The sequence below is a fragment of the Saccopteryx bilineata genome, chromosome 2, assembly GCF_036850765.1.
Source record: "Saccopteryx bilineata isolate mSacBil1 chromosome 2, mSacBil1_pri_phased_curated, whole genome shotgun sequence".
Lineage (NCBI taxonomy): Eukaryota > Metazoa > Chordata > Mammalia > Chiroptera > Emballonuridae > Saccopteryx > Saccopteryx bilineata.
The window spans coordinates 350527427-350542454 of NC_089491.1; the positions used below are offsets into that span (position 1 = coordinate 350527427).

The 15028-nt window shown below is 42.2% G+C and overlaps 1 non-coding gene across 1 annotated transcript; it reads right to left on the reverse strand.

Annotated features, from left to right (window-relative positions):
• Positions 1-6641: 6641 nt before the first annotated feature.
• TRNAT-GGU (transfer RNA threonine (anticodon GGU)) lies at positions 6642-6717 on the reverse strand. The gene has a single exon. It is a non-coding gene; the product is annotated as a tRNA-Thr (tRNA).
• Between the last annotated feature and the right edge of the window lie 8311 nt (positions 6718-15028).

Consider the following 15028-nt stretch of genomic DNA (forward strand, 5'->3'; position numbering starts at 1 on the left):
CTTAATGTGGAATGGGAATCCACCGGAGGGTTTTTAAAAAAGGAACAATGGCCCTGGCCTGTTGGCTCAGTGGTAGAGCACCAGCCTGGCATGTGGATGCCCCAGTTTGATTCCTAGTCAGGGCACACAGGAGAAGCAACCATCTGCTTCTTCACCCCTCCCCTTTCTCCCTCTCTCCCTCTCTCTGTCTCTCTTTCTTTCCCCTTTTGTCCTGCAGCCATGGATCGATTGGTTCGAACACATTGGCCCCAGGCACTGAGGATAGTTCTGTGGAGCCTCTGCCTCAGGTGCTAAAAATATCTCGGTTGTGACCATAGCCCCAGATGGGCAGAGCATTGGCCCCAGATGGGGGGTTGCCAGCCTGATCCTGATTGAGTCACATGTGGGAGTCTGTCTTTCTATCTCCCCTCCTCTCACTTGAAAAAGAAGAAAAAAACAGTGCCCTGGCTGGTTAGTTCAGTCAGTTGAGAGTGTCATCCCGAAACAACAAGGCTGTGGGTTCCATCCCTAGTCAGGGCACACACGGGAAGCAGCCAATGAGTGCATGATTGAGTGGAACAACAAATGAATGCTTCCCTTCTGCTCCTCCTCCCTTCCTCTGTCTCTCTGAAAATAAAAGAGAAATTTAAAAAAAATTTTAAGGAAGAAAATAATAAAAATAAATTGAAAAAGAAATTATATGGGCTAATGTGTTTTAAAATAATTAATTTGCCTGACCTGTGGTGACGCAGTGGATAGGGTGTCGACCTGGGAATGCTGAGGTCGCTGGTTCAAAACCCTGGGCTTGTCTGGTCAAGGCACATATGAGAGTTGATGCTTTCTGCTCCTCCCCCTTCTCTTTCTCTCTCTCTCTCTCTCTCTCTCTCTCTCTCTCTCTCAAAAAAAACTAAATAGGCCTGACCTGTGGTGGCACAGTGGGATAAAGCGTCGACCTGGAACACTGAGGTCGCCGGTTCGAAACCTTGGGCTTGCCTGGTCAAGGCACATATGGGAGTTGATGCTTCCTGCTCCTCCCCCTTCTCTCTCTCTATGTCTCTCTCTCTCACTCCTCTCTCTCTAAAAAAACAATAAAAATAAAATATTTTAAAAAAACTAAATAAAGTTAAAAAAATTTTTAAAAAATTTTTAATTTAATAAAATAAAATAATTAATTTGGATGTTGAATGGAAGACACAAGGACAGAAGCAGGGACTCCAGATAAAATAATCAATGAGACTGCAGTCATCCGGAGGAAAGGGGGCAGTGGCCTGGGCAGGCCGTAGCAGTGGAAATGGAGAGAAGTGGACAGACATGGGGTATATTCTGAAGGTAGAGCAGACAGAATTTGCTCATGAGTTGGGCGTGGGAATGGGAGAAAGAAAGGTGTAAAAGATGACTCTGGCCTGACCTGTGGTGGCGCAGTGGATAAAGCGTCGATCTGGAAATGCTGAGGTTGCCAGTTCAAAACCCTGGGCTTGCCTGGTCAAGGCACATATGGGAGTTAATGCTTCCAGCTCCTCCCCCCTTCTCTCTCTCTGTCTCTCTCTCCTCTCTCTTCCTCTCTGTCTCTCTCCTCTCTAAAAATTAATAATAATAATAATAATAATAAAAGATGACTCTAAGGTCTGTGACCTGAGCAATTGGAAGTTTGGGATAAAATTAGTCCTTTTTTAAAAATCAAATCTGAGATGCCTATTAGATATCCAAGATCTGACACTAAGACATTCGGCGGAGAGGCCCAGGATAGAGATATATATTTGGGAGTCATCAGTGCATAGATGATATTTAAGCTGTGAGAATGAATGACACATAAATACAGAGGAATGACATGAGGGCTCAGTCCTGGGAGATTCCCATGTGTAGAGGTCAGAGAGATGAGGAGGAACCAGGAAAGAAGTCAGAGAAGGAAAGCTATTAAGGTAGCTGCTTTTGCATATATCAGAGAAAATGCTTCCAAGAAGACATGAACATCTGTGTAAAAGGTACAAAAGGTGCTGATTGCTAACAAAAGAAAAATGAGGGCAGGCATGACCAGTGGTGGCACAGTGGATAGGGCATCGACCTGGAATGCTGAGGTCCCGGGTTCAAAACTCCAAGGTTGCCAGCTTGAGCCCAGAGGTCACTGGCTTGAGCAAGGAGTCACTGGCTCAGCTTGAGCACCACCTCCACCTCCCTGGTCAAGGCACACATGAGAGGCAATCAATGAACAACTAAAGTAAAGCAATTACGCGTTGATGCTTTTCATCTCTTCCTCTGTCTCTCCACTTCCTGTCTTAGTCTCTCTCTCAAAAAAAAAAAGAAAAAGAGAAAGAAAGAGAGAGAGAGAGAGAGAGAGAAAGAAAGAAAGAAAGAAAGAAAGAAAGAAAGAAAGAAAGAAAGAAAGAAAGAAAGAAAGAAAGATAAAGAAACAAAACAGGAAGTTTATTATGGGATTGAGCAATGTGGACCTTTAGCTCTAACTGCTATCTTATATATTATCAATTGACATTTATTTTCTATTTCCTTCTATTTAGATGTAAGCTCCGCAAATTTCTTTTTGTTCACCACTGCATCCTAGTGCCTAGGATAGTATCTGGTATGTGGTAAGTGCTCAATATATATTCCTTGAATAAATATTTCTTAAATGGAAAAATTGTTTCATTTCAAGGAAGAAAAAATATACAAACATATATTTTTATATATACAAAGATATATTTTTATGTATGGTGTAGAGATACCTTGCTTTTTATATTTTGGTAGAGGACATAATGGTGTAGGACTAGGCTTTGAACTATGTTGAAAATTTGGCAGGGAATTTAACCTTACTAAGCTTTCGTTTCTTTATCCTTAAGAGGAGATAGATTATAATAAGATGTTTGAGACTATACTAAGAACCATGTCCAGCATATAGTGGGCACTCAAAACATGCTTTGTAAATCTGAAGGAGTCACATGGACCAGATCACAAAAGTGACATGCAAATTTATTCAAAATTAATAAGGCATTTGACATGGAAAGTTTCATTTACTTGATAAGTGAGTCACAAAAAAAAGGAAATGTTGCTAGTAGCTTGCATTTCTTTTTTTTTTTTTTTTCATTTTAGAGAGGAGAGGGAGAAAGAGAGAGAGAGAGAGAGAGAGAAGAAACAGAGAGAGAGAAGGGGGAAGGAGCTGGAAGCATCAACTCCCATATGTGCCTTGACCAGGCAAGCCCAGGGTTTCAAACTGGCGACCTCAGCATTTCCAGGTCAACGCTTTATCCACTGCGCCACCACAGGTCAGGCCAGCTTGCATTTCTAACATAAAGCATTTGAGTATGTCTCAAGATGGGATAAGGACCATAATACTCTGAGATTAGGGTTGCTAGAGTGGTTGTCTTCTATTAAAATGTAACAGCTTTGAGGCTTTCCTTTTTTAGTATGTTGTGTCTTACTATAGATCCTATAGTTAAAGTATCGTTACATTATAGACCTGAGATGGGAAGAATGGCGAGAGCACTGCCCCTAGACCTACACCTTCCACTAGATTGCCCTGATCTGGATCTTACAGAAGGCACCAAGTTGGGTGGAGCAGATGCCAAGGCTTACCAAACTGCAGATTCATTGTGATCCATGTGTGTTAACCTCAAAAGGTTAACTAGGAAGCTCCTAATTGATCTTGTAGGTTTTAAGTAGGAAAAGATTATATTTTAGAGGAGATTGGCCTTTAGTAGGGAGAAATGTGCTGAGTGAGGAGGTTTGAAAGGGGACAGGATAAGCAGTCAGAGTTGAGACTTAGTCTGGATTATCATTTAAGTAGCCTGACCAGGCAACCATATCTCTTGGGTTAATATTTCTCTTTCTTTGTTGTCTAGGATTAGGCAATAACATAGCCTTCTGTCCTTTTGCATTTTTTTAGTCTTTTAAACAAAGTCAACAGGTAATAACCTGAAGTTTCTTTGGACTCAGAATATTTGGCCATCATCTTACCCGTGGTCAATGCCCATTATGGATGACATTTCGGTGTTGGCATATTGATGCTGGACAGCTAGGGGTGAGGGAATGTCCCAGTGGTGACTGAAGTTCTGGTCCTTTGGAAATCAGTGCTCATGGGCAGGTACTAGATATAGCAAGGTGATAAGAACTTGGAAGAAAAATATTTAGAGAAAACCTCCGGACAGAACTCCCAAAGAGGGAAAAAACTTACATTAGCATGCTGACACTTCTCTTTCTCTTAGTAATACTTTGCCATAAAGTGTGGGGTATTATAGCCTGACCTTATCCCATCTTGAGACATACTCAAATGCTTTATGTTAGAAATGCAAGCTGGCCTGACCTGTGGTGGCGCAGTGGATAAAGTGTCGACCTGGAAATTCTGAGGTCACCAGTTCGAAATCCTGGGCTTGCCTCATCAAGGCACATATGGGAGTTGATGCTTCCAGCTCCTCCTCCCCTTCTCTCTCTCTGTTTCTCCCTCTCCCTCTCTCTCTCCTCTCTAAAAATGAATAAATAAAAAAAATTTTAAAAAAAGAAAGCCTGACCTGTGGTGGCGCAGTAGATAAAGCGTCGGCCTGGAAATGCTGAGGTCACCAGTTAGAAACCCTGGGCTTGCCTGGTCAAGGCACATACGGGAGTTGATGCTTCCAGCTCCTCCCCACCTTCTCTCTCTCTGTCTCTCCTCTCTCTCCCTCTCCTCTCTAAAATGAATAAATTAAAAAAAAAAAGTGGGGTATTATAGTGATAGGAGAAGAAAGGCTGACTCTGAAAGGATGTTGAAATGTGGCAAGAGGAGAAAGGATTTTTACATCTTAAATGTACCCTTCAAGGAAATGACTCAAAATATCACATTGCAAATTCCTTTTTGGTACTTTGGCTGAACAAGAGCAATAGCATCTTCCAAATTACTAAGTCTGACTGGTCTTTGTCATTATTATTTCCTCATTTATTAGCACTTACTTATATTAGACATTGTGCTAAGTGCTTTGCATATATTATTCCATTTACTTCTTGCACACAAATCTATGAGATAGGCACTATTAACATTCTCACTTCATACAGAGAAAACTGAGGCTTAATTCCAGCATCAGTTAGACCTTGGTGATATGTAGCATCTGGTTAGTGGGAAATAAGTGACTAGCTGAGGCTCTAAGAAGAAAAAAGAAGCACAGCTAAGAGCAACCTAACAAAGTCTAAAGTGTAGTTATTGTGGAATAAGAGAATGAAGAACTCAGAAAAGTGCTTTCCCAATGTTTTCAGGACTCTTATATAAGAAACATGTCCATTAGACTCTTCATTCATATTTTGCTTCCTTCCATGAATTGGGCACTATATTGGGACAGGAATGCAATAATGAACACACGCAGCATGCAGGCTATTGGAAGACAGATAATTCAAAATAATGGTAATATGAGAAGTGCTGTAATATTGAGTGATGTTTCCTAAGCTTTTCGGAAAACGGGAATCTCCTGGTAACTTGTTAAATATACAGATTACCAAGCTTCTTCCATGGAGATTCTGAGATCTTGGAATATGCTTGCTAATAAACAACATAGTTCAGTCTTATATTCAGGAAAGTTTGGGTATGTGCCCAAGTGCTTTGAGCAAGGGGTCACTGGCTTGACCGGAGCCACCCCTTCACCCTATTCAAGACATATATGAGAGGCAATCAATAAACAACTAAAGTGGCCCTGGCCGGTTGGCTCAGTGGTAGAGCGTCGGCCTGGTGTGCAGGAATCCCGGGTTCGATTGCCGGCCAGGGCACAGAGGAGAAGCGCCCATCTGCTTCTCCACCCCTCTTCCTCTCTGTCTCTCTCTTCCCTTCCCGCAGCCGAAGCTCCATTGGAGAAAAGTTGGCCCGGTGCTGAGGATGGCTCCATGGCCTCTGCCTCAGGCGCTAGAAAGGCTCTGGTTGCAACAGAGCAACACCCAGATGGGTAGAGCATCGCCCCCTGGTGGGCATGCTGGGTGGATCCCAGTCGGGGGCATGCGGGAGTCTGTCTGACTGCCTTCCCGTTTCCAACTTCAGAAAAATACCAAAAATAAAACAAAACAAACAAAACAACTAAAGTACCACAACCAGTGGTGTGATTCAGCTGGTTCGCACTGATTCAGCAAAACCGATACCTAATTTCTGTTGAGTTCAGCAAACCAGTTGTTAAAATGGCACTTGTTAGGGTTCTCTCTAAGGTAGGCACCTGGACAGTGGCCCAATGTGGAAATTACAAATTTACATTCTTTACTCTTTTTTAATGTTCATCTGTGCGACAGCATATTCTAAGCACCCATAGTAATGTTCATTCTGTCCACAGGCAAAAAAATTTGACGGAACTATACTTGTAATATTTATTTGTCTCATAAAACTCATTATACCTTTGATGAAATACTACATTTTATTTATTTATTTTTATTATTATTATTTTTTGTATTTCTCTGAAGCTGGAAACGGGGAGAGACAGTCAGACAGACTCCCGCATGCGCCCGACCGGGATCCACCCGGCACGCCCACCAGGGGGCGACGCTCTGCCCCTCCGGGGTGTCGCTCTGTTGCAATCAGAGCCACTCTAGCGCCTGGGGCAGAGGCCAAGGAGCCATCCCCAGCGCCCGGGCCATCTTTGCTTCAATGGAGCCTCTGCTGCGGGAGGGGAAGAGAGAGACAGAGAGGAAGGAGAGGGGGAGGAGTGGAGAAGCAGATGGGCGCTTCTCCTGTGTGCCCTGGCTGGGAATCGAACCCAGGACTTCTGCACACCAGGCAGATGCTCTACCACTGAGCTAACCAGCCAGGGCCGAAATACTACATTTTAATTCCCTCACAATTATTACTTTGGTAAACAAAAATAAAACATAAAGAGAAAATGTGCCAAACAACCAGGGGTGACAAGCTGTCATTGGAAAAATCTTAAATAATAGTTTTATAGATTTTTGGCAGGTATTATTTAATATTTTTTCATTAATATTTTTAAACTCTTTGTTATAACATAATCTAGTTTTGTGCACCTCTTTTATTATTCTTACTTAAGTATATATTAAATGCATGAAATAATAAACTACCTTTCAGTATATTGTTTTTTCACACTTAAGACAGTGATGAGGGCCGAGAACCAGTTGTTAAATTATTTGAACCCCACCACTGCCCACAACTACGAGTTGATGCTTCTCATCTCTCTCTCTTTCTGTCTGATTCTGTCTTTCTCACTTAATAAAAAAAAGCTCCACAGAGATGCTAGGGTGCAGCCAGAGCCGAGACCCCCTCATCTTCTCATCTTGTCTGCCTCTCTCTTTATCCCAGATGAGACTGTTGAGTTCAGAGAGAGAAAGTGACATTCAGTTATCATCCACTCAGCACATGTATATTTACTGCCCACCTACCATGTTCCAGACACTGCACTAGGCACAATTAGGCTCACTTCAGGCCCCGTATATTGGGACACACATCTCCTATTTGAACTCTTTGGGAAGCTTCATAGGTTTTCCTGTTATAATACATCCTTTACCTTGTGTTTGAAAACTTCAAACTTTAATAGGAGTAAAATAATATTTTCCCACCCACAGGTGATTTGGAAAACCAATTTTTAATATGCTTTTATTTTCTATTTAGAATCACTTTATTTTCTCTAATTATAATCAAAGTTGAATATAGCAACCATGAATCAAGCCAAACTATTAATTTAGTACTTGTGCTGCCAAAGTAAGCACCAAACTATTAATTTAGTTGGGAATAACTGACTTACAGAACTTTTTTTTTTTTTTGTATTTTTCTGAAGTTGGAAACAGGGAGGCAGTCAGACAGACTCCCGCATGCACCCGACCGGGATCCACCCGGCATACCCACCAAGGGGTGATGCTCTGCCCATCTGGGGTGTTGCTCTGTTGCGACCAGAGCCATTCTAGCACCTGAGGCAGAGGCCATGGAGCCATCCTTGGCACCCGGGCCAACTTTGCTCCAGTGGAGCCTTGGCTGCAGGAGGGGAAGAGAGAGACAGAGAGGAAGGAGAAGGGGAGGGGTGGAGAAGCAGATGGGCGCTTCTCCTGTGTGCCCTGGCCGGGAATCGAACCCGGGACTCCTGCACGCCAGGCCAACACTCTACCACTGAGCCAACCAGCCAGGCCCGACTTACAGAAACTTTAAATTTACCCTTTATACCAGTGGTAGTCAACCTGGTCCCTACCGCCCACTAGTGGGCATTCCAGCTTTCATGGTGGGCGGTAGCAGAGCAACCAAAGTATAAATAAAAAGATAGATTTAACCATAGTAAGTTGTTTTATAAAGATTTATTCTGCCAAACTTAGTGAAAATCTGCATAACGTACTTGGTAAGTAATTATTATTATATGCTTTAACTTGCTGTAACTCTGCTTTATAAATTTTATAAAGTAAAGTTACTTCCCTACTTTATAAATCACCATTACTATAGAACCGGTGGGCAGTTAGAAAATTTTACTACTAACAGATACAAAAGTGGGCGGTAGGTATAAAAAAGTTGACTACACCTGCTATACCAAAAACTACCTGGTATAAAAAAAAATAGCAGAAAATCCTTAAAATGCTATTTCTCTAAAAGATGGGTGGAAAAATTTCAGCCTTCAATTTAATTTTATCTAGCCCTAGGACAAATCCAAAAAATTTATTCCTGAGGCCATGAAATTATAACCTTATTTTAAGTATATAATAACAATGTTCTTTAAATATATTCATTGTATAATAAAAACCAGCCAATAAAGTCCAAAACTATTTTTTTTATTTTATTCATCTTTAGAGAGGATAGGGAGACACAGAGAGAGAAGGGGGGAGGAGCTGGAAGCATCAACTCCCATATGTGCCTTGACCAGGCAAATCCAGGGTTTTGAACTGGCGGCCTCAGCATTTCCAGGTCGATGCTTTATCCACTGTGCCACCACAGGTCAGGCCCAAAACTATTTTTAAAGAAGCAAACACAAGACACATTTTGATTTTCTCTAAAATCATTATAAAATAATGATTCATTATAAAATATTGAATCTATTCATTATAAATTCATTATAAAATAATGAATCCATTTTACTGGATTTTTTGTGGTAAATTTTTTGTTTGTTTGTTTTTTTCTGAAGTTGGAAATAGTCAGACAGACTCCCGCATGTGCCCTACCGGGATCCACCCGGCACGCCCACCAGGGGGCGATGCTCTGCCCATCTGGGATGTTGTTCTGTTGCAACCAGAGCCATTCTAGCGCCTGAGGCAGAGGCCACAGAGCCATCTCCATGGCCCGGGCCAATCCCGCTCCAATGGAGCCCTGGCTGTGGGAGGGGAAGAGAGAGACAGAGAGGAAGGAGAGGGGGAGGGGTGGAGAAGCAGATGGGCGCCTCTCCTGTGTGCCCTAGCCGGAAATCGAACCTGGGACTCCTGCACACCAGGCCGACACTCTACCACTGAGCCAACCGGCCAGGACCTGTGGTAAAATTTTTAATCATGGTAAAAACATACTATGGCATAAAATTTACCATTTTAACCATTTTAAAATGTATAATTTTTTTTTATTAAGTGAGAGTCAGAGAGACAGAGTTCCACATGCACCCCAACTGGGATCCACCCAGCAAGCCCCTATCAGGTGATGCTCTGCTAGACTGGGCCACAGCTCCACTGCTCAGCAAATGAAGCCATCCTCAGCGCTCGGGGCCAACTTTGTTTGAACCATTTGAGCCATCACTGTAGGAGGGGAAAAGAGAGAGAGAGATGGGGGGGGGGGAGTGGAGAAGCAGATGGTTACTTCTCCTGTGTACCCTGAGCAGGAATTGAATGTGGGACTTCCACATACCAGGCCAATGCTCTGCCGCTGAGCCAACCAGCCAGAGCCAAAATGTATAATTCAAAGATACTAAGTACATACATACATTCACAATGTTACGTAACCATCACCACTATTTATATTGAGAACTTTTTCATTATTCCAGATAGAAATTCTATACCCATTAAACAATAACTTCCCCTTTTCCATTCCCCCCAGTTCTGGGTAACCTCATTTATAATTTCTGTCTCTGAGAATTTGCCTTTTCTGGGTACCTCCTACAAATGGCATCATATCATACAATGTATGTCTTTTGTGTCTGGTTTATTTCACTTAGCATAATGTTTTCAAGGTTCATCCATGTGGTACATGTGTCAGTAAATCCTTCCTTTTTAAGACTGAATAATATTCTTTTGCTGGTGGGAATGCAGACTTGTGCAGCCACTGTGGAGAACTGTATGGGGTTTCCTCAAAAAATTAAAAATGGAACTGCCTTTTGACCCAGCTATCCCACTTTTAGGAATATATCCTAAAAATACCAAATTACTGATTCAAAAGAAGATACACACCCCCATGTTTACTGCAGCATTGTTTACAATAGCCAAGATCTGGAAACAGCCTGAATGTCCCTCAGTGGACAAGTGGATTAAAAAGCTGTGGTACATATACACAATGGAATACTATGTGGCCATGAAAAAGAAAGAAATCTTACCTTTTGTGACAGCATGGATGGACTTGGAGACTATTATCCTAAGTGAAATAAGCCAGGCAGAGAAAGAAAAATATCATATGATCTCACTTACAATGTGGAACCTAATGAACAAAGTGAACTGAGGAATGGAATAGAAGCAGAGGCGGGGTCATAGGAATCAGATGGACAGCAGACAGAGGGAAGGGGGATGTAGGGATGGGATCAGAGAAGGTGAAGGGATTATTGAAATTATATATACATAACATATAGATACAGATAACAGGACAGCAAATCCTAGAGCAGGCGTCCCCAAACTACGGCCCGCAGGCCGCATGCGGCCCCCTGAGGCCATTTATCCGCCCCCCCGCCGCACTTCCGGAAGGGGCACCTCTTTCATTGGTGGTCAGTGAGAGGAGCATAGTTCCCATTGAAATACTGGTCAGTTTGTTGATTTAAATTTACTTGTTCTTTATTTTAAATATTGTATTTATTTCAGTTTTGTCTTTTTACTTTAAAATAAGATATGTGCAGTGTGCATAGGGATTTGTTCATAGTTTTTTTTATAGTCCGGCCCTCCAATGGTCTGAGGCACAGTGAACTGGCCCCCTGTGTAAAAAGTTTGGGGACCCCTGTCCTAGAGGAAAGGGGTAGGGGGCAAAGGGCATATAAAAAGGGACACAGGGGTGGGGGGTGAGGGAGTTATATTCAGTGGGACACTTGAATCCATGTAAACAATATAAATTAAAAGTAATAAAAGAAATATTCTTTTGTATGCATAAATCATATTCTGTTTATTCTTTCATTTGTTGATGGACATTTGGATTTTTTTCTATTTTTTGGCTATTGCAAATAATGCTGCTATAAATGCGGGTGTAAGAATATCTATTTGAATCCCTGCTTCTGATTCTCTCGAGTATATATCTAGGTGTGAAGTTACTGGACCATGTGGTAATTCTAAGCTACATTTTCTGAGGAACTGCCATGCAGTTTCCCACAGCAGCTGCACCATTTTACATTCCCATCAGCAATGCACTGGGGTCCCATTTTCTCAACATCCTCTCCAACTTAAGTATAATTTTAACTTTTATTTATATAACCCTTGATCTTAAAATTTTTTTCTAACCCCCCTCATCTTTAATTATTCTGCACTTCTAAGTTACATGGTCCTTTCTCAGTTTAACATGAATGTTTAAATTCTTATTTGCTCTCAAACATGTATCTTCTCTGATTATAAAAGCAGAATGTTCTTGTTGAAAACTTACAATTCATGGAATCCATATTTCTGCAGGTTTCCCAAGTTGAGAGTACTGATGCAGTCACATAATGGTAATATCTGAAATTGTACTGCCTCTTGTTACCTCTTGTTCCTGGGCAAATTTGCTTTCCTCCTGCCCAGCTTGAAGGTGTTTGTTACTGAAAGTCTTCAGGAAGTCTCTGCATGAGCTGGGGTACAGTCACTGTTGTAGTTACCAGAAAGGCCACTGGAGGGCAGCAGCTCTTTTTTCACCCCTGACCCCCGCCCTGGAGAGGATGCTGCCATGTGACCAAGAGCATTTCGGAAGTAGCAAACTCTTCAAGTGCTGTGTGGCAACTATACAGAAATGAGACTATCCCTCTTCCAAACTCTTGGCCACATTTTGTCACCTGGGTTTTCTAGAGCCCCATGCAGAAACTTGAGCACAAGTCTGAATCCAAGGTTAATAACTGATTGAGTAAGTGAGGGGGAAAGAAAGGTCCTGACAGCTGATAGCTGGCAGTTACTAGCTGGCCATGGAGTGTGTCTGATTTGGCAGCCCTATTCACAAACCCGTGTAACTGACATGCCCACCAGAATCCTGTGGAGTGTGAGAGTGATAGCTTTCAAAGGGAAGGGAGAGAAGATTCCTCTACACCTCCCTGCCCCCAAAAGTAACAGATGGCCATTTACATGAGATTTCCCCCTAAGAGTCAAAATTTTTCCTACTATAGGAGACCAAATAAAGTTCAGTGGTTTTAAGAAGAGCATACTTGAGAAAATTGTCACCTTGCAGTGATGGATGGCTTAATTAGAATTTTTAAAAAGAAAAAGACTCAACCCACAGTGTTATCCAAATTACTGGAGGTATAATGTGCTTGGTTTCTAGGAGATATGTAAATGATTCACTTATATTTTTAACTTGCAAGGAAGTGGTGTCAGGTTTCTAGTTTGGATCTGAAGCCGTGTCTTTTTATCCATGCCACTTCACACAGATGAATATAAATCTCAAATTATTCTTATCCAAACGTGCCCAACAGTGTACCTAATATTTACTAATCATAATATTCTCACAGCCCTGGGTGCTTCAAAGTAGATATGGATTCTTCTTCTTTTTATTTATTTATTTGTTTGTTTATTTATTTATTTATTTATTTACAGAGGCAGACAGACAGGAACGGAGAGAGATGAGAAGCATCAATCATCAGTTTCTCGTTGCGCGTTGCGACTTCTTAGTTGTTCATTGATTGCTTTCTCACATGTGCCTTGACCTCGGGCCTTCAGCAGACCGAGTAACCCCCTGCTGGAGCCAGCGACCTTGGGTCCAAGCTGGTGAGCTCTTTGCTCAAGCCAGATGAGCCCGCACTCAAGCTGGCGACCTCGGGGTCTCGAACCTGGGTCCTTCCGCATCCCAGTCCGACGCTCTATCCACTGCACCACCACCTGGTCAGGCTCTTCTTCTTTTTAAAAATATCTTCCTCAGAGTACTTTAAAACAACACTGGGACTCGATCTGATCAAAACACATTCCATCAGACTCCCAACTTCTATATCCTCCCTCTCCTCACAGATACCAACTATATGGTCCTTAAAATAAGTTTCAGGCCTGACCTGTGGTGGTGCAGTGGGATAAAGCGTTCACCTAGAACACTGAGGTTACTGGTTCAAAACCTTGGGCTTGCCTGGTCAAGGCACATATGGGAGTTGATGCTTCCAGCTCCTCCCCCTTCTCTCTCTCTCTCTCTCTCTCTCTCCCCCCCCTCTCTAAAAATCAATAAATAAAATATTAAAATAAATAAGTTTCAGCCTTTGAAAGGCACTCCTGCCCATCAGCCAAAAAGCTGGCACACAAAATTATACTCACTGGTAGACCAGCTCTGATCCCCTGCTCCAATTACTGGGCATCTGACTTGTCTGTCTCCCAGACCATACTTTCTGGTAATCAGATCTTGTAACTACACTCTGCCTGTTCCCTGTACCTGAATCCTTGACTTAGAAACTTTCTCACCCTGTCTGGGTAGCTCGGCTGTTGGAGCATCGTTTCAATATGCAAAAGTTACCGATTTTATCCTTGGTCAGGACGCATATAGAAACAGATCAATATTTCTGTTTCTCTTTCTCTCTTCCTTCCTCTCTCTCTGAAATCAATAAATAAAAAATATTAAAAAGAAAAAAAGAATAGAAACTCTCTATACCTAGAGGCCCTGCCTTCTTCTTATCAGTCACATTCTTAGCATACTAGGATCTGAAGGTATGCACCATAACCTCAGCCTAAAAACTCAACAGATGGAAGACTCTCAGTATTTAAAGATCCATGCAGAGAAGCACTCAATATACACCATCTGAGATCTTCAACCTAGTGTTGGTCCCATGCTTTCTTAGATTGTTGCTGTCTCTTAACTGTACCTTCGGGAGATGAATGTAGTTCTAGGAACTGTAGGTCTATCCATACCTTTCTCTGCCTGAGAACTTCCACCCACTTCTTTCCCTCCTCTACATGTCTGAGAAGAATGAGATTATTTTCTGTCCTGCTGTATTTTCTCAATATCCTGAGTTTCATTTCATGAAAAAATTACTCTTTAAGAAGACCGATTTAATTGAATGCTGAAAGAGGAAAGCCAAGCTAGATTACAGTAATTTTTAGATTTCTTTTGTGCTGCTCTCATAAAAATAACTTTTCTTTAACTTCTTTTACCATTCTGTAGTTTCTGTCTCTCTAGCATCCTTTGTGTTTGGACACTAACTCTTCTTGTTTATGAGGTTTTGTTTTTTTTTTTTTTTTTTTTTACAGAGACAGAGAGAGAGTCAGAGACAGGAACAGAGAGATGAGAAGCATCAATCATTAGTTTTTTGTTGCGCATTGAGACATCTTAGTTGTTCATTGATTGCTTTCTCATATGTGCCTTGACCATGAGTAACCCCTTGCTCAAGCCAGCGACCTTGGGTCCAACCTGGTGAGCTTTTGCTCAAACCAGATGAGCCCGCGCTCAAGCTGGTGATCTCGGGGTCTCGAACCTGGGTCCTCTGCATCCCAGTCCGACGCTCTATCCACTGCGACACCGCCTGGTCAGGCCGTTTATGGGATTTTGAGTTATGATACTCTGACAGCCTTGGCCTGAGTGGTGGGCTCATGATCAGGATCTAGCCAATCAGAGTCCCTTCCCCTGACCAGTATGATTGGTTTGAGGTTGGGACCTAACCAAGTATGGCCAAGCAGAGCTCTTCCCTAGGATTTGATATATACAAGTTTAGAGAGAAAAGTGGGGTAGTTATGCTGTGATGTAGGCCTGGGGCTCCTGGGGCTATCTTCCCACCACATGGAGAAAGGCTGAAGGCACCAAGAATGAAGATATGAAGTCACAGAATGAAGCCAAGCCAAGCAGAGATGAGGAAAGAGAGGCAGAAACTTTATT